This window comes from Triturus cristatus, chromosome 2_2 (genome assembly GCF_964204655.1).
Source record: "Triturus cristatus chromosome 2_2, aTriCri1.1, whole genome shotgun sequence".
Lineage (NCBI taxonomy): Eukaryota > Metazoa > Chordata > Amphibia > Caudata > Salamandridae > Triturus > Triturus cristatus.
This window is the reverse complement of record NC_140582.1, coordinates 16,067,583-16,088,010: the sequence shown is the minus strand read 5'-3', so window position 1 is coordinate 16,088,010 and position 20,428 is coordinate 16,067,583. Positions and strand designations below refer to the sequence as shown.

The 20,428-nt window shown below is 44.2% G+C and overlaps 2 protein-coding genes across 7 annotated transcripts in view; one reads left to right on the top strand and one right to left on the bottom strand.

Annotated features, from left to right (window-relative positions):
• LOC146861755 (metalloprotease TIKI1-like) overlaps positions 1–20,428 on the bottom strand; it is a 1,236,995-nt gene that overhangs the window by 621,447 nt on the left and 595,120 nt on the right. The window lies entirely within an intron of this gene.
• The window catches only part of LOC146861757 (uncharacterized), a 111,266-nt gene that overhangs the window by 28,781 nt on the left and 62,057 nt on the right, over positions 1–20,428 (top strand). Inside the window, exon 2 of one of the 6 annotated variants that reach the window (XM_085640936.1) lies at positions 8,011–8,142. The exons of the other annotated variants lie outside the window; for them this stretch is intronic. The gene's annotated coding sequence lies outside the window, so the exon portion shown is untranslated. The remainder of the gene's footprint in view (positions 1–8,010; positions 8,143–20,428) is intronic. 6 annotated transcript variants of the gene reach the window in all.

Genomic DNA, 20,428 nt, shown 5'->3' with positions numbered 1-20,428 from the left:
ACATAAGAGACAGAGAATGGTGCGTTAGGGCTACAGGACCGTTTGTTTGGGCGGAGAATACCCACCAACATGTGCACTGAAGGACTGTTTTTGGTACACGCTGCATTTCTTTGCCTTTGCTGGTCCTCTTATTGGAGTTACTGCGTTTTTTGGGACTGGGAAGAAGCCACCCTTGAGATCTTTATGGATTATTCTGATTATGCTGAGATATGAAATACCCAAGAAACATCGATTATATTAGATTACCAGTACTCTACATCGGATGATTGCTTTCCTTTTGCATTCACGCGACAAAAGAAAAATCAATTGCCCTGAAGAAGTCCTAGTAGATTAGGACGAAACGCGTTGGCTGATGGCTTATGTTTGAAAATAAAAGAAACTTTAAACCAGCTGTTGGGACAATTGACGTCTCTCGCACTAATTATTTTGACTGGATTAATATGGACACTTAAGATTTCTTGCGTATATGTCAGGAATGGTGGTGCTGTTCTGATCTATTGTTGTTTTGATTATTTCCTGTTTCAAGGTAGCGCCATTGGGCAGGGAGTGCTTTCGGGACCGGCACACAGACCTATTGATTTGGTTTAAATACATTGATATAACTTTCTAAACTGGTGCTGCACCTGTGTTCTGTACCCAACTGTCCGCCTTTGTGTGAAAAGCATGCTTATGTGTTTTACTAATAAGTAACTCAAGCAAAATTCTAAAATGGCTGCTAACGGGAAATCTTTATTGCGCATGTGTCAACTGCATATACACAGTATGACAAGCTGTTGCTTGAAGGGAAATTCTCACGCATGAGCAAACGCTATTAAAATGGCAGCTTGAAAGCTCACATGCTTGGCTTCTGCTTTGCTGAAACGAAACCATGCTATTTTACTAATGCTAATGCGGGGAAAGCATTAATAAATCAATGGGATTAGAGTAGAGATAGGTGGTATACAGTGAAACCATTTATTTTTGAAAATAACATTTGTCTTTCTGACTTTCTTATTAGTGCGCATTTGGGCCTCTCGTATGAGTCCAGAGTCTGTTAATCACATGACCTCCGCGCATGCCTGGTGAGATTGAGCCAGAAGAATGATGAGACTCTTGAACGCATTCCAAGCACACAAAAGTTACATACCCTGGGAATAAGCATTGAAGACTTCTGGATGAATAGACATACGAGAAAAAATATAAACAAATGTTTGTAATGAGATGTGACTACGGGTGGGAATAAAAATTTTGAATAAAAATCAAGGGGTTGGATTTATGAACAATGGGTTGATAGACTAAGAAGACACATAAGCATGGTGTGATGATCTTCCCCCCCTTGCCTGTCGAATCAGAATTAGTATTTTTACGATATTGAAACATCGATGGGTGGTACATGAATATCGAAAAGTATAATTGAGGTAGTCTTAGTTAGTTAGTCAGACTGAGATTTGCGGAATGCTGCAGAGCTCGGGATGATGTCGGAGTTCTGAGAGATGCTGATGAAGAATCGAATGCAGAACCATCTATCCTAAAAATTCATTCATTTTGAAGAAGATTGCGGAAGAATCTTGAGGAGGAAGAGAGTGTCCTGAATTTGCACCAATGCCAGTTGGTCACCCTAGTGCCACTTCACATTAGAATGTGGCAGTAGGCCTGAAGGAAGAGATCCACATGGCTGCCCCTCCAAGAGAAAAGCCCCCCCTTCCTGTGTGAGCGACTGAGTAGTGAAGTTTATCTCTTCTGGGGAACTTAGCGGCAGCACGGGCATCAATTTACACTAATCCCCAGGCCCTGGGCGTGACTGGTGATATCACACCCTCTTCTTCGATGGTTACGTTTATTACGCTACCTCTAGGGGAGGAGGGGTGTAGTATTAAAAGTGTGATTCTTTACCAGACACGAATCAGGTCTGTTTATTTGCAAATGCAGACGCTGGCATTTAATAGACACCTTCACTCCCATGGTAAGAGCACGAAACAACTTGCCCACTCATGCAGGATCCGTGTTTTACACTGTGCGTAAACTGATACAGATCCTGCCCTTCACATATGTGACACAGCGCGTAAGCTTGCTGACTTGGGACCCATGGCCATTGGGGGGGGGGGCTTAACGTCTCCTGGCCGCTTCTGACCGGACCTGACCTCGGTGATTGCCGCTTGGGACTCCCCAGACCACGTTTGGGGGGCAGCTGACTGTAACTGCAGAGTCCGGCTACTAACCGGGCTACGTGATTCCACGGATTAGAGCCTCACAAGTCCTCCAAAATGCTTTACTTGGCCCCTAGGATGATACCGAGGGGAACCCTTGCCAATGAAAGTAGCAGGTATCCCTGGCGTCTTCGGCAAAGAACGGGCCCTGCCTGAGAATCGTCTTCTTGCAGGTTGGGTTAATGCATTTGCTGCAGTTACCTGCAGGGGACAGGTATGATTTTGTGCTCGGAATGGCTGGCTCAGTCTTTCTTCGTCGGTGGTGGATAAAATGAGTGCCACTGAGTCGTGAAAATAACGCAGATTTTTATGGAGTAGCGATGATTTTATCACCCCTCTAATGTATGTTAGTTAGGGGGCACCTTATTTATGCACAGCTCCAATGCTCCATGGGCTGCCGCCATAATCCCGGTAGTCAAATAAGAGGTATTGTTCACTTATTACGGCCCATTGTCCTATTACTTTGAGGACTCCTGGTTTTAGGAATTCATGTTACACCTGCGATGGCTCAGATGAGGGTTTTGTTGTAAAGATGATATGGAGTGGTGAGGATCACGCAGGGGATATGACTTGATCGATGTAGACACATATTTGGTCAAAGCGGTCAGCGCCTTAACTAAGGAAATTGACCGCACAGAGAGACGCCTCTCTATGGGGCCTATTATAAATCCGTGTGAACAAATCGATTCAGGCACGAATAGCAGGGAGAACATTGAAATAATAACTGATATCGATCTAGAAGAGGGGGCGAACACGAAAGAGAAGGACGGCTCACGAGTGTCCCTAACCTTTGGGGACCTAGAAAAACGGGGGTTAGAGGTTCAATACGGAAAAATGAAAATAGGCCTCCATCATTACAAGGCAATATGGCGGTCACAAGATCCAAATGCACCACTTCAGTACCTCATAAGAATAATGACCGTGAGGATATTTATGACAAACTAGCCGAGCTCATTCGACCTATCCATGAAAAAATAGATAACTTGGCTAGAGAAATTCATAAGTTAAGGAATTATGTGGAAAAACTCAATATAGCGACCCAGTCCGACGGCCCTATGATATATCACGACAAAGGTGGGCTAACTGATAACGGTCGTCAGAGTGAACCATATTTATCTGGCCCTTCAAGAGGGTCAACAATCGTTAAAGAGACCCAGCCATCCAAAACTACTGATCCTAAATCCATCCAGAGGACAGAGGCCAATGTTCTAACTCCCCCATTAGTTAATTCATATACTGCTTGCCCTACCCCGGCTGCAAGTCAGACAGTGCAAGCTAGACCTATCAAATCTGGAACTCTACCCCCGAGTAAATTACTGAGCAAAGTACCAGATAGAGAAATCATCACATCGCCTAAAGTACCTGATGTTATTCACTTGCCCCCTGAATGCGCAGCCTATGTCGCAGTTCTTGTCAATATAAACTAAGGCCCACTCAAATCGAAACCCATGACATGCTAAAAAATAAAACTTTACATTGGCTTTCCAGAAACTGTGGTTACCCTATGTATGGGGCCAATCAGATATTAACGACCCAAAGGGTAGGATGGGTTGGCCCTTTGCAAAAGGACATCAAGGGTGACTGTGTCATCATTAACTTCAGAACACCCGACTGGACTCGTGATTCTATCATGAATGCCCCACCTCTTTCTAACTGGGAGCATAATACAACCTTATACCCATTAGATTTCTTCTACAGATTTCCAACAGGTAACCCAAGGAATGCCCACAACACTGGCTATCTTTATGAGGACCATTATACAAACACTTATTTACCAAATAACTTTTCTAGATCTCGTGATTATTCTAGAATCCCGACCTCCAATCGATTCCAGGTTCTCGAATCACTGGAGGACGTTGATTGACTCTCAGGATACTGTACTGAGAAGTACATTGATAATATACCTATTTTCCCGAGGGCAGTAGGTGACCGCAATAGTCATACCACTAATAGGGAAGCATAATCTGGGGTTAGACCGAGTGCCATGTCTAGTAAACCCCATGTGGTGGAGCCCAATGAAGTACCCTTGAGGACATCAGCAGTAGAACAAAATACTCCTGAGGCAGGTGTCGTCAAATCGACAACTAGCCAAATAACACGCAAGATTGCTATATTACCAGAGGCAGGACTTAACATTATGACCTGGAATATAGCCGGCCTCAGTACGAAGCTGAATACCCCTTTTTGGAATGATTTTATCACGCAAGGGTTTGACATTATATGTCTCCAAGAGACCTGGTACAAAGAACCAATACATGTGGAAGGCTATACATCCAATTGGGTATTGGCAGTGAACTCGGCAGTAGGAAGGGCGAAAGGCGGCCTTTTAATTTTAACATCAACTAAGCTAATCAAGTTTAAACCCAACACTCATCATGAGGTGGCCCCCTACGCCCAGTTACTACGCCTGGAGCATGTCACGGGCAAGGATTTAATTATAATTAATTACTATAATAATACCTTTGATGCACGCAGGGGTCCTATAGTGTATGAAATTGGGAGAGAGATTGATAAGATGTTGGCTCTATCCAAGAGCCAACCAGTCCTCTTATGGGCAGGAGATTTTAATATACAGGCCTGCCCATATGCAAAACAAAGGACATGCGGCTTCTTGGGGGAGCCAGACCTTAATGCTAGTATACCATATATCCATTTCCCACATAACGACTATGGAATTGCACTTAACAACTTGATAGCCAAACTGGACCTAGAATTACTTGACTGCTCCACGAAAAAGGGCAACATTAAATGCCCAACTTTCAAAGGCAGGGATGCCCACTCTAACATTGATCATATCCTCGTCTCCTGCAACACTGCGTATACCGATTTATGGATAACAGAGCAAACAGTAAGTGACCATAATAGTATCTCTGTAACATTACTGACCTGGGGGCACATACACCTAGACCCCAGCTGTTTTGTCAGAGACATAGTTGCAGAGAGACCCAATGGGGCAAGAATTAAGTGGGCCAATGTTAACCCTGTTATACTTTTGGACGAGATTAAAACCAAATGTATAACAGAAATTGACTACTGTCTAAGTAATGAGATAGTACCCGCCATATTGCTCTCTAAATTGTATAAAATTAACACTGTCATTGAGGGCTTACTGACAGGTAGGAGTAGGCCAACGAAAACTAGGTTAGTTGGCTGGTTCGACAATAACTGTACACAGGCCTTGTCGAAATTAAAGGCCGCTCTGGCCGCTAAACCCAGGGACACCACTCATATTAAGGCCGAACGCCATAACTACAAGATCTCCTTGGTAGTTCGGAAAAAAGAAATACAAGAGGAGTTATGGCACAAACTCAATTTAGCGGCAGATACAAATAACAATAGATTATTTTGGGAGACCATTAATTGTCCTTTTTTAAAGAATGACAACATTCCTGAACTAACATCACATGTAAACTGCAACGCCTGGATAGACCATTTTACTAATATATTTAACCCAGATAGGCTGGTTTTAGATTTTGTAACGAACAACAATTCTGTATGGCTATCGTCACCTTTATCTATCAGTTTGGATGAGGTTTATTTGGGGCTGTCAAAGAGTAGCGGGGGTAAAGCTCCGGGCCCTGATGGTGTTCCCGTGGACTTGTATAAACAGGAGATGAACTTATGGGCACCAATTTTAACCCGCTTCTTTAACGCTGCTATAGAAGGCAACCTTCCTTTGACCTGGGGACAATCTATAATTGTCCCCTTATTCAAAAAAGGGTCTAGGTCCGAGGCACGTAACTACCGACCGATCTCCCTCCTGGACTCATCAATCAAAATTCTGAGCAGAATCCTCCTAAACAGATTAGAAATATGGGCAGAGGATAACACCATTTTATCGCCAGTTCAGTATGGGTTCAGGAGGGGATTAGGTACAATGGAGCAGTGCCTGAACCTCGACCTCATTATAAACAAATACACTACGGTCAAAAAAGGGAACCTATTTTTATGTTTTGCTGACCTTAGCAGCGCTTTTGATTTGGTCGAACATTCAATTTTATGGCCTATACTGTTGGAGATGGGTGCACCAAAAGATATCGTTCACTTCCTGGCTAGATTATACGAAAGGCTATCCAGTAAAGTGCGTTTTGGGTCTAATGGGGAATCTACACCTTTTTTTAGAGTGACCAGAGGCATCAGACAAGGTTGTGTTTTAGCCCCCCTGTTATTCTCCTTATTTATTAATCAAATTGATACAATCCTAAGACAGGTCCCAGCCGATGCCCCTCGAGTAGATGGCGATCCAATCCCAATACTGTTGTATGCGGATGATGCCGTCCTCTTGTCACGTACCCAAATCGGCCTCCAACGCTTAATTGACAGCTTCCTGCGGTTTATCGACAGCAGGAAGCTGCTAATTAATAAAGAAAAAACATTTGTAATGTCTTGCGGGAGGAAGATTGGGGTTAAAAGGACTTTCTACCTGTACGAGGCAAAAATCCAAACCGTTAATAATTTTTGTTATCTTGGTGTTACATTCTCTGATGATGGGAGATGAGACAACGAATGCGAGAATGTGCGCCGTAAAATGGTAAAGAATAATAACGGCGTATTTCGATTTGCCTCCAAGCTTGGGAACCGTAGAATTAAGGAAATGATCTCGATTTATAAAGCCAGATGTCTGTCATCCGCTTTGTATGGGGCTGGCGTGTGGGGCCACCATACCCATTGTGGTAACCGTATCCAACTTGAGGAAAACTCATTTATGAGACGACTATTGTGTGCCCCGCATCAGCCTCTACAAAGCTAATCCACAGAGAAGTGGGTTTAGATTACATTAAAGATCTTGTAGCTTTACGGCCGCTGGTCTTATGGCGATCTATTTGGTCTAAAACTGAAACCATATTTACCCAAAAAGTAATCAGAGACTGCCTAAGGTTGGACCACCGTTTGCATATTCCCTGGCTCAGACACATCCACTACTGGTATAAGCTTCTTTTTAACTTGGATCCTTTTTTTGTGCCGGATGAAGCTGCCAGTATATCTAAATCAGAGCTTAAGGTGACCTTTCTATGCAACTCAAGAAAATCAAGAGAACCTGTTTGTGCAAAACAATGTACCTCCGTCTTTTACTGTGAAAACAATGTGAGTGAAGGTTTCCAGCTATACTTAACGGAAGTCTCAAGAAATTCTCCACGTTTTGTTCTTACTCGTTTAAGGTTTGGTATAGTACACCACCTTGTGTCTTTCCCCATTATTAGGCAGCACAGTAACACTCTATGCCCCTGTGACGATATATCCAAACAGAGCTGCTGTCATTTTATGCTGTTTTGTAAATTTTATACTTCTTTAGGAAGATATTTTTTAAAACCTATCTTTTTAAAATATAATGTTCGGTCTACCAGGAACGCGATGCAGTTAATGTTTACTCTGGAAAGTGCAGATATATGTTTTTATGTAGCCACTTATATTTTAAAATGTATGGCCGCCAGAAAATCTATTGTTATTTAATCACTCAGAATTTTAGCAATTTGCATTTGTACAGCAGAGCCTTTTCTTTGTGATATTTGTACATGTTCCGATACGGGAACTGCACCTTATATAGCGTATTTTGCTCACTACTCAGCACCTTAGCAACTAGCACATGTCAATTTATTGAGTTCACCAGAGACTTCTCCTCTTGTATCTACACCGACAATTCTAATATGTACTGGTATTGTTAGAGGAGATTGTACCCTAGTTAGCATGTCTTGCACATATTTAATGTATTTGGTCTATGTATTTTGTTCTTTTTATTGTTTTATTGTATGATTGTTGTATGTTTTTGTTGAAAAGATGACAGCACAATGGTGTAAGTAAGATCTTCTTTATTCCACCTCCACAGCGTTCCACAGTTCGTCTCAAGTGAGCTACACTAGGAACGTTCCCAACATTCTAAAGCAGCCTCTCGGCCAACAGAAGGGAAGACAGAGAGCAGGGGGGGAAGGAAGGAGGAAGATTCCAAAGGAGGAGAGAGGTAAAAGAGGAAAGGACAGTGTAGGAAAAAGGGATATAATTGTAACACATCTTTCCCCTTAAAGAAGAGGAACGGGAATAACACCTTAGGCTTGAAACGTAAGCAAGGTAAAGGCAGTTAAAACAACATCATTAATATGTATACAACATAGGCTAAAGAAAGGTAAAGAAACCTTTGCGATGTTATGAGCTAGGAACAGTAGAGCGGGATAGTCTGTCCATACTCCAGCATTGGCCATTTTCAAGAATGACAGTATTTTGCCTAACTTCTGCAATCTTCATAGGTTCAGAAAATTTCGATTCACTCTCCCCACTGCGAGTGGGCCTTTTAACAACCACCCAGTCACCAACATCCCACTTCTGTTCCTTAGTACCCTTCTTGGTATCATAGTACTGTTTGTATTTGGTCTGGTTGGAAACAACCTTCCTACACCTCTCTTCCTCGTCATATTCAACAGATTCTCCCCCACCAATCCAATTAGGAAAGAACTTGGTTCCAGGTTTCCTCCCTCTAAGAGAAGAAAATGGGGATATGCCCGTAACTTGATTGGGAGTGGTATGGTATGCCCATAACATTTCTTGCAGCACCAATTCCACTGACAATTGATTATGACAAGCAAGTTGAATATGCTCCTTGATCATTCTGTTGACTCTTTCAACCATGCCGTTAGCCCTGGGACAATAAAGAGCTGTCTTATGCTGTGTGATCCCTAACTTAGACAGAAAGGACGACATAGCTAAAGAAGTGAATTGCACTCCATTGTCAGTTACAATGGTTGAGGGGATTCCTTCAGATGCAAAAGTGTCCCTCAAGAAATTTATGAGTGATTCAGTATTAGTTTGAGTAACCATCTTAATAACCACCCAATGGGAGTGATAATCAGTTAACACAAATGCAAATCTTTTGCTCACACCTTTCCTGTTGATAGGACCTATCATATCCAAGGCTAGCTTGTCCCATGGTTTGCAAGGTATGGATACTGGGGATAACGGCGCTTTGGAAGTAGCCTTTGACTTGTCGCTGTTCGCGCACACACTGCAATTCTTAACTTTGTTCTCGACCAATGAATCCATTCCTGGGAACCAATAACGTTCCCTAAGTCTAGACTTAGTCAAGTTACGTCCTAGATGTCCTTCATGGACGAGATCAATGATTTTCTCTCTCATCCCTGATGGTGGTATAATTTTGTCATTTCTCCAAACTCGATCTTGCTGTAAATTAATTTCATACCTCACCTCCCAATATTTCTTAATTTCTTGGTTGAGTTGATCACACGTGTCTGGCCACCCCTGTAATGCGTAATTCTTCAATTGTGTAAGGGTCATGTCTTGTTCTTGCAAGGTGCACCATTCATCAGAGTTAATAGTGGATGAGTGTATTTCCAGGATGGGGTATTCCGTGATCCCAAATTGTTCTTCCACATTTAAAGGTGCTCTTGAAAGGAAGTCAGCAGCCAAATTGTGTTCTCCTGCAACATATTCTACCTTGAAACAGAAGCCTTCTAACCCTAACACCCACCTTGCTACTCTTGGGGTGCTGTTGTGAGTCCCTTTCGGGTTGAACATAAAAATAAGAGGTTTGTGGTCAGTGCGCACAGTAAATTTTATACCCCATAAGTAGAATTTAAAGTGTTTAATGGCCCAGAAGCATGATAGGGCCTCTTTTTCTATTACGGAGTAGTTCTTTTCAGGCTTGGTAAGCACCCGTGAAGCAAACGCAACTATGCGCTCCTTACCATCAATTACTTGTGATAGTGTAGCACCAAGGCCTTTGTTACTAGCATCTGTAGTGATTATAGTCCTCCTATTGGGGTCAAAGTTGCACAGGTATGGAGTGGAGAGAATGGCTGCCTTTAATTTCTCAAAAGCATTCTGGTGTTCTTCCTGCCACTTAAACTGTGAGTTACTCTTAGTTAGATCTCTAATATTGCTGGTGAGATCTGCAAAATTTTTCACATATTTTGCCATATACTCTGCTAACCCTAAGAAAGACAGGAGTTCTTGTTTGTTAGTAGGGGCAGGGGCATCCTTCACTGCTTCCACTAAGCACATTTTAGGTTTAAAGCCCTCTTTGCTGATAGTATGTCCCAGGTAGTCAACTGTGCTCACCCCTATCTTACACTTTTCTTCCTTGAGTGTAAGACCAGCCTCCTTAAACTTGTTAAGCACTTGAAATAAGTTCTTATCATGCTCTACTGTGGTAGCACCATAAATTAGGACATCGTCCTGGAAGCATAAAGTATTGGGTATGCCTTCCAGTGCGTGCTGCATGATTTTCTGAAATACTGCAGCCGCAGACGCTAATCCAAATGGCATTCTGCAGAACATGAATGTGCCCAAAGGGGTGGTGAAAGCCGTAAGTTCTCTCGAATCCGGGTGTAACTCTACCTGGTGGTATGCCATTGATAGATCTAGCACACTAAAGCAAGTAGCTTTGCCCATCGTACTGAGTATTTCGTGTATGCGGGGCAATGGGTGCCTCTCAACTATTATGCTGTCATTTAGGTCTCTAAGATCAATACATAATCTGATGTCCTCTCCATGGGCCTTACGGGCAATTACAATGGGGGCAACCCATTCAGAGCAATCTATGGGACATATTATCCCTAAGTTCTGTAACTTAGTTAACTCCTTCTTTAATGGTTCCCACATGAGGTGTGGTATAGGTCTGGTTTTATGTACCCTAGGCCTAGCATTAAGTTTGAGTTTTATGCGATGCTGATAATGTTTGAGAAGTCCTAACTCTTCAGTAAATACCTCAGGGAATTCCTTACACATTTCTCTACCTGACACCTCCTGGTCAACAACCAGCACTTGCTCTGGGTTGTTGGGGTCTAATCTTATCCCTAATTCCTTTTGATGCTGCCAACCCAGCAGATTGGACCCTTCCTCCACAACATAAATTTTCCCTGAAGTGGAACGGTCCTTAAAAGAAATTAGGGTTTGCATCATCCCTTTTATAGGAATCGAGTCTTTCGTGTAACTGCTTGGTGAAATATCAGCAACCTGTAATTCTTTCTCTTTCCCAATGTTCATTTCCTTGAAATCAGACACATTAAGTAGAGTAAATGGTGAACACGAATCTGCGTACATCTTAATCACTTTACCATTCAATCTGACATCACATTGGGGATATTTTATCTGATTGATCTCACCGCCATCATGAATCTGAAATACAATTTTCTTTACACTCTCTTGTTTACTATCATTAGCATCACTTGCAACATACGGTTTCTTTTGATTGCTGTGGCACAACCTAGCCAGGTGACCTTTTTTATTACACTTCCTACAAATATACGATCTTGCTTGGCAATTCGGACTATTAGCTAAGTGATTGCTGCTGCCACAGCGATAACATTTTAGTTTAGTATTATCATCATTACGTGAGTTTTCATTACTTTTCTCTTTTACCTTGCATACCGTATCCTCAAGGTTTAACTTGGCTACCTCTGACACCGGTTCACTATTGGTAGGTGTTTTCATCTCTTTGATGCATAGCGCTGTGTGTTCTATGGACTTCGCTATTTCTATAGTATTTTTAAGATCAGGCTGCTTCTGTAATAGTTTTTCTTGAATCCTAGGATTGTTAGTACATCTAACCACCTGATCCCTTATAAGTGAATCTCTAAGATTCTCGAACTCACATAACTCACTCAGACCCCTAAGTACAGCCACATAACTTGAGACACTTTCCTGCTTTCCCTGAACCCTGCTAAAAAATTGGTGTCGTTCAAGAACAATATTCACTTTATCACCAAAATGTAACCTCAATTTTAACAATGCCAAGTGGTAAAGATCCAACTGATCATCTGCTAAGTTGGAATCTTGCGGAATGTCAGGAAGCGTATCAAAAACTTTTCTGCCATGGGACCCAAGATTATGCAACAAAATGTGCTGTTTTCTTATCGGACCAAATCTTTCCCCCCCAATGGCTATTAAATATGACTCAAACACTTTTTCCCATTCATTCCAAGGACAATTTGGTTCTGAAAACTCATTTAAGTATGGAGGAGGTTGAGACATATTAGCCGCCATTTTAACAAAATATATATGCACTGGTAATCTACACAGGAATAATCAACAACAATTCTACAGTCTGAACAGAGTCTGTCACTAGCAACTGGCTTGAGTGAGGAAATGCTACGAAGATTTCAGTTGATAGTATGTCTTAAACAGTGTCAAATCCACCACAGAACGCTTCTTAATGGTTGTCCTCCGCTGAATTAGAGATGACAGGCTACTAAAGGTTTGAGGTGTGCCTGTCACCGTTAATTTCTAATCAACATCGATTTCCTCAGAATGCTTAATAATGGATGGCATCCGCTGTAAAATGGAGATGACAGGCTGCTGCAAATAGGAGTGGTGTGCCTGTCACCACAAACGAGGTAAAGATATAGATGACAGGCTACTAAAGGTTTGAGGTGTGCCTGTCACCGTTAATTTCTAATCAACATCGATTTCCTCAGAATGCTTAATAATGGATGGCATCCGCAGTACAATAGAGATGACAGGCTGCTACGGATTGGAGTGGTGTGCCTGTCACCGCAAACGAGGTAAAGATCCAAAAAAAAAACGTGATGAAGAAATGAAGTTGAAACTTCACACAAAGCTCCTTTTATAGTGTAAACTGTAGAATATGGGTTATCAGGGGTTAACAGTTCGTGAGGAACCAGCCCCGCCTCTGATGACACTGCAGGCGTGGCTGAACTAAGGACGGCTGCGCCGGCAAAGACGAACACGGAACAAGGACGCTGACACGATCACTCCGAGGAAGAAGAGAAAGGCCGTCCGCTTCGTGCCCCCAAACAACAGCTGTCTTCTGCTCCCAAGCTCGGCACTGGGCCCCCACGCACACCAGACGCACGAAGGAGCAGGGAAACATCAAAGGAAAGGCTCCCTCAACGAAGATACTCAGCGTTGAAATCCGATCGTCCCTGAAAGCACATCAGGAACCAGAAGGAAACGGAACACCCAAAGATTTTGAGGTGAGAGTTTGACGTACCTCCCAATGTACTAAACGTCCAAAACCAGCAAAATACTCGAAGTGCCGTAAAGTCACCTCCCAGTGGTTAAGCTCCACCACACACCGCTACGCTGGTTAACTACCAGGAATGGTTTAACATTTCCTTAGACTATGTTAAAAGTACCTGACCTCGTGGGCCACAAGGTGTATGAATATCAAAGGGATGGAGGTGGAAACTGCTCCCTCACGCAGTCTTCTTGTCGCCAGTGTTGAAAAGATGACAGCACAATGGTGTAAGTAAGATCTTCTTTATTCCACCTCCACAGCGTTCCACAGTTCGTCTCAAGTGAGCTACACTAGGAACGTTCCCAACATTCTAAAGCAGCCTCTCGGCCAACAGAAGGGAAGTACCAACGGAGGACAGAGAGCAGGGGGGGAAGGAAGGAGAAAGATTCCAAAGGAGGAGAGAGGTAAAAGAGGAAAGGACAGTGTAGGAAAAAGGGATATAATTGTAACAGTTTTGTATCTTATGTCTGCTATATGGTTGTGTAAACAAACCGAATAAAGCATTTTGAACTGAACTGAACTGTTTGTTTCTATAAAAAAACCTTGATGGATCTACACAAATGACCCCTTGCTGAATTCAGAATTTTGTCTTCTTCTCGAAAATGTATAGCTTTCCAGGATCCATTATTGCTTTTGTACCCATTTCTGCCATTAACTGGAAGGAGGTAAAAAGCACAAAAATAGCAAAAATAGACTATGTCCCAGAAAAATGCCAAAACTGTGTAAAAAATGTTGGGTTTCTGACAAAAGTCTGGTATCCCCGAAAAGCTGGTAAAATGGTGATTTCAACCCCACAAACCCTTTTTTGATAACCTATGCAGGGAAAAACCCAGATGCTTTCATTTGCAGCCCGTTTTTCAAATTTTTCCGAAAAAAACCAACATTTTGCTGTTTTTGGCTCATTTCTGTGACCCCTCCAGGGGAATCCACAAACCCGGAGTACCTTTAGAATCCCCATGATGTTGGAAGAAAAGGACGCAAATTTGGTGTGGATACCTAATGTGGTCAAAAAGTTACAGGGGCCTAAGCGCGCACTACCCCAAATAGCCAAAAAAAGGCTTGGCACAGGAGGGGGAAAAGGCCTGGCAGCGAAGGGGTTAAGATCATACATCGGCAGAAGAATCTGATTGGTGAGGTGTATTGTGTCTGTACACAAAGAGATCGCCCCGGCCAACAGGGTGCCATCTATGAAACCCCTTTATCAGTCGAAGAATGCCGGGCTGCGGGAGATGTCAGAGTCTTGGGAGAGTTGCTTCATGCGGGTGAGTGGTCCCGGTAGCCAGACTGCTGGGGAGGATAGGAGCCAGTAGACAGTTCTCGGCGTTGGGGGGCTGGGGCCCCAGCCGCCAGTGAGCCTGTTGGACTTGGCCCTTTTTGCAGGGTCATCCTTGAAATTTTTTCCTTCCTCCTGTATTTTCTCTGACCTGTTTTTGTTGGTTTTATGACTCTGGGCACTTTGCCACTGCTGATCAGTGCTAAAGTGCATATGCTCTCTATTGTAAATTGTTGTAATGGATTAGTGACTCCATGATTGGCTTATTTGATTTACTTGCAGACCCTAGTTCAGTGCACCATGTGTGCCCAGGGCCTGTAGATCACATGCTGCTAGTGGGCTTCCTTATAAAAAAGAAAAAACCTGGCCACCAATTTCAGAGGCAGCTATTTATTTCAGCAAACTGAGGAGCAGTGCATACAGTCACTGCATCCTACTACATTACTTTGTGTTATTCAGAACATCTAATGCAATCATTTCATTATTCATCTTGGCATTCAGAAAATACAATCTTCATTTTCAGACAAAATATAACACATACAAGCGAACAATGATGCAAAAAGTAAACAAAATTGTGAAAAATACATTCAAAACCTTGTGAGAAATTACACCAGTCTAAATTGGTTAAACACGAGCTATCTCAAAGGGCTGTGTACTTGGCTTCTATTGAGAGACAAGCTACCTATGGGAATGCAAGGAACTTAGTGGCTCTGTGGGGGTATATTTATGGTGACAACCCTCTCCAGAGTGTTTTTAAATAACTCTCCCTCATAGGAAAAGAAAAGAAGTTGCCGACGCGTTTCCAATCCCCATGTAATTTAGGGATTTTCGTCAGGGCTTGAACCACAGGGCTTGAACCACGGTGTAATCTGTGATAGTTAAAAAACAAAAGCAGTGTCTTTAGCACTAATTTAGAAATTCTCTTCTAAATACTTTAGGCTTCATGAGGGGGTTAATAACTACCTTTTCTTACAGATGAGTGCAAAATATCCGTAAGTATGCGCGTTTCTTCAGCGAAACCTTCGTGTCTCGGGCTTTGTGACCTGAATAATAACAATTATTGGTCAGCACTAAATGATTATTGGTGTTTCACTTTCAAACATATTCAAATATTGTAATCACTAGGACAGCTTACTTGAAACAGAGTAGTTTTCCAGGTCATGAGGTCCTGTCAGGTGGCAGTGCAATTGCCGGTTCTTTATTTAATTTAGTGCAGCAGCGTCGTGAGAAAATGTCATAAACTCTGAAAGAGCAAGTACATTTTGGAAAATAGTTTCTGGCTTTACTGTACATAAAAAATGATGACGAACACCACATTGTGCTTACTTGATGAATGTTTGTTATCGCCCTTGATCTGTCTCTTTTGGGACTGCGTGTCTTTGATTGCTGCAGAACAATCGTGCTCACGTTTTGAATTTGTTTAGTCCATTTCTAAGGAGGAGAAAATAGGCGGTATTATTAATCTATACATCTGTGTAGAGATGAAGTACGCTCGTTAAACAATCATTGAGTCCCAAGTGGCTTGTTTGATTTCCAAATCTGATTGTGCCACCCACAGAAGCAGCTTGCAAAGTATGTCTCCGGCCTGCCATTGCAGAGCCTGTGTGCAGCCTAGTACTGCCATGTCGACTTGGTAAGTGCCCCCACTCACCAGTCCCTAAAGATTCCCTTTTCTACATGTTAGCCACCCCTAAGGTAGGCCCTAGGGCAGGGTGCATTGTATGTGAAAGGTAGGACATGCCCTGATGGGTGTAGCATGTCCTGATAGTGAATTACAGCCAATTTCGCTTTTCACTATTGCAAGGCTACCTGTGCCCATACGCCAGAATGGGCAGTTTGATTATAACACCTTATAATCCTAACTGACCCAGGGAACATGGTAGAAATTCGAGTTTAGTATGCCTGAACTCAGAATGATAAAATACATATTTTAGTGAAGTTGGTTTTAACATTCTGTGTTTGAAAATACCACTTTTAGAAAGTAGATATTTTCTTACCTAACCATCCGGCCTGCCTCTGCTAGGTTTATTTTATTTTTTTGCAGAGTTTTATATAGTGCAAACTTGACCCGAATCCAATCAGGTATCAGAGCGCTTTACATAGCACCAGTTACGTTACATGAGGACACACATTCATTTTTTGTTAGGCACGGGGAGATTAAGTGATTTGCCAAGAATCACAGGAAGTTCAGCGTCATTACCGAGACTCGAACCCAGTTCCCCAGGTCCGAGGTCGAGCGCCCTAGCCATTAAGCCAACTCCTCTCCCCAGGTTGTTTATTGCGTGTCTGGTTTGTGAGTGACAGGGACTGGGGAGGCTCCAGGAGACAGGGTGAGTCAGCACAAGGCTGAATAAACCTATCTGCATTGGAAGTGGTGGGAGGAGTAGCACCTGGGCCTGAATAGGGCTGTGCCTGCCTTCCACAATGCTGGCTCCACCTCCTGTGGTGCGTCTGATGACCCTGGCCCACACTGACAAAGGAAGAAGTTGTGCACTGGCAGAATGCACCCAGAACTGGTTTGGACTAGGCACAGGACCCTCTGCCTTCAGAGTACAAAGGATTTACGGGTATAAATACTGGAGCCCAGACCCCAGGACTTTAGATCACTTCTGGGAAAACATGAAGAATCTTTGCCAAGGAGAAGAACCAAGGAAGCTGCAGGAGTTTGGACTGCCCCTCTGCTGTTTTGCTGGGTTGGCCTGCAGTGGTTTCTTTATTGCCAAGGAAAGGAGAAGGACCTTTTAAGGAACTTCCATCATCTTGCAGAATATTTCTTGAATTTAAGCTTGCCTCCTGCCTGAAGTCTCAGGGATACAATACCTCACCCTTTCTGCTTGCCTGCATCTGGAACTTGCTGTTCTAGTTGCTACAGAAGGACAATGCAACACCGACGCCGGCGAGCGACGCCGTACTCTGCATCGAAGCCGTGAGCGCTGCTCCGACTTACAACACCGGCCCGACGCTGCTGCTGTGCCGCATCGTCTCCGAAGCCGACATCATCGCGGCACCGATCTTCGACGTGGGTGGTCAAGAATCCATAAACATTGTGACATCGCACGGAACCGTGGTTTCAGCGCTATCGTGACATCACGTCCTCTCCGGTAAGGAATCGACGATCTCCCCTGCTTTGCGCAAGCATCGAGGACCCGACGCATCGCCCCTCGAAGCAAGGAACCGACGCCGCGCAGCGCCAATGACGCCTCATCCCCCCCGCCGTGAGCTGTCTTTGTTTTCACTTTTCCAAGGTACTGTTCTTTGTGGATCTCTTTTGACTGCGGGCTTAACGCCACGCACCTCTTTGGGATTTCTTTGACCTCCATGTCGTGATAACTCCAGTTGGGGTTTTCTGTTGCTACAGACTGCTTTTAAATGAATAACCTATTTTTAAGCTACTTCTAACACCTTGAAGTATTATTTTTTATTACAGTATTGTGTTTTTTTTTCGTTTTGGTCTTGTGTTAAGCCTATATAAAAACCTGTGTTGTGTCCATCTGTAGTATTTTCACTGTATTACTGTATGTGTTCACAAATGCTTTACACACTGCCTCGGAGATAAGCCTGTCTGCTCGTGCTAAGCTACCAAGGGGGTAGGCAGGGGTTATCCAGGAGTGTAATCCCCTTACTCTAACTATAAGCAAGGGTTCCTATTTGGACCAAGGTGCAAGCCATGGCCAACTAGAGACCCCCAGTTCTAACAGAGCCCGATCTGGTTCTGCTTGCTTTTCGACCTTTGCAGGAATGTGTTTGTCCCCTTCTTGGAGTAGGGTTGGTGGTGGAGGCGGTTTGGCCTTTGGGGTTTAGTAGTGTTCTAGGGTTCCTTTGGCTTACACACATTAACTCGGCTGTACCTGCAGTTTCTGGTGAATAGTAGCACTGCTCGGAAGAAAGTCAGAGCTGTTCCCTGGCTCTGGACATTAAGAAGCATGTATGCGGTATATGTCAGTTTTACGCACCCTACCCTGAGACGCAGCCGGCCCATTGCGGGTTGTAGGAGGCATGCTGTGTAACCACCATCCTCAAGTGTGCCACCACTACGAAGGTACTGTCAATGATTGCCTCTTTATGGTAGCCATTCCTTTACGAGAACGTTTCACACATTATTCACTGTGTAAAGGTGTCTAGAAAGTTTGCTGTAGTATTACTTGTACATGACACACCGATATAGACTTCGCGGCTGTCCCAGCTTGGGTTGAAGGCGGCATGCTGTGTAACTGTTTCTCTGCCTTAACTGCTAATAAAAAAGACATTTGATTCTAAATAAAGCGACTCTACCAATTGGGTTGAGAGGAAGGGATTGCCACTTGTGGTCAGTTTCTGTTCTCCGTAGTAAGGGAATAACATTGAGTGACCAGGTGAGTTCTGGGAGCAGTGCCACCCAAATGTCTAGATATTTAAAGGAGAGTCGCTTTATGGGTATATTCGCCTGCCAGTCTATGCATTCCCTGGACACATGTAAGGGGATCAGAGTTGATTTGGCTGGGTTTAGGCGCAAGCCTGAAGCCGCCTCAAGAAACGGAGACGCTGAAGGAATCTGGGGCCCGAGCGGGCTGGGTCCACAAGGAAAAGCAGAATGTCATCCGCATTGAGAGCAATGCAGTCTTCATGTGCTCCCCGCCAGCGAAAACCCTGGATCTGTGTGTCTGCACTGACATGGCAGGCTAGTGGTGAAAAGCAAGGCCGAAAAGGAGGGGCGACAGAGGGCACCCCTGCCTCGTCCCTCACTGAATTGGGAAGGTGTCTGAGAGGGCTCCATTTATGAGCCCTGTGCCGAGGGATTAGAGTATAATACTCGCACTGGACTGCAGAAGTGGTGTCTCGGGCCCACTGCCTCCAGCACCTCCTCCAAATATTGCCAGTTGATGGTATCGAAGGTTTTTTTGAAGTCGAGCAATAAAAGGGCGAGGTTAGGGGTGAGGAGTTGGCGGTGGGCCAATGCCAAGTGAAGACGCAGTATGCAGTGGCTCGTGCTTCTGCGTGGCATGAATCCGCATTGGTCTGGATGAATGAGACGGGTGAGGACCGATTTAAGGGGAGTGGCCAGGACCGTTGTGTAGATTTTGACTTCAGTGTTGAATACCGAGAATGGGCGGTACTCTGAGCAGGAGGCCGATGGGGGCTGCGTTTTGGGTATGAGCACAATTGTCGCCATATCCGTCTCCGGCGGGAAGTGGAAGTCTCCCGTCTTCACCACTTCCCAATAAAGCACATTCTGGTAACCCGTTGGGCCCAGACAGCTTTACAGCAGCGGTCAAGGAGATAGCCTCTCCTATTTCTTCCTTTATGATAGGTTGGTCCAACAGGGTCTTTTCTGGCTTTGTTAGACGGGGAAAGAGAGTGAGGTCTAATGTCCTGGGATCGGGGCCATGGGGCCAGTCAGCCGCATAGAGCCTGGAGTAGTAATTGGCGAAGGCTTGGACGATGGAGGTAGGCTTGCAGTGGGTTTGACCTTTTTGGTCGAGAATCTCTGGGACTATTCAGTTCACCAGGGGTTGGGAGGACAGCCAATAGACCAGTTTTGGAGAACTTACAATGCCCGGTCGCCCTGCTGGGACAGCTTGGCAATCACGCGGTGGACCAATTGGCGTAGGTGCGGTTTTTGTAGCTCTACTGGGAGGAAGTGTCCAAAATCGCAAGGTCTCTGGGAAGTCAAAAAACAAGAAGCCAAGATGGGGGCCCATCTCAGCCTCCTCCGGTCTCTGACGGGCTAAGACGGGCCTGGTCTTGGCCCAGGCACGTTCTGTGTGCGTCCTGTTTTGCGGGAGCCCACAACAGCCTAAATACATGCCTCCTGGTGCGGGAGAACTGGCGACGGCAGCTGCTGCCGCAAGCTGTGCTGGGGTTTAAAGTCCTGCCCTCCTGTCCTGAATTCACGGGAGTCCCGTGCTGCCGGATCCCACAACAGTCTAAAAACACACCTCCAGTCATGGGAGAACTGGTAACGGCGGCTGCTGCTGCAAGCTGTGCTGGGGCTTGAAGTTCTTCCCC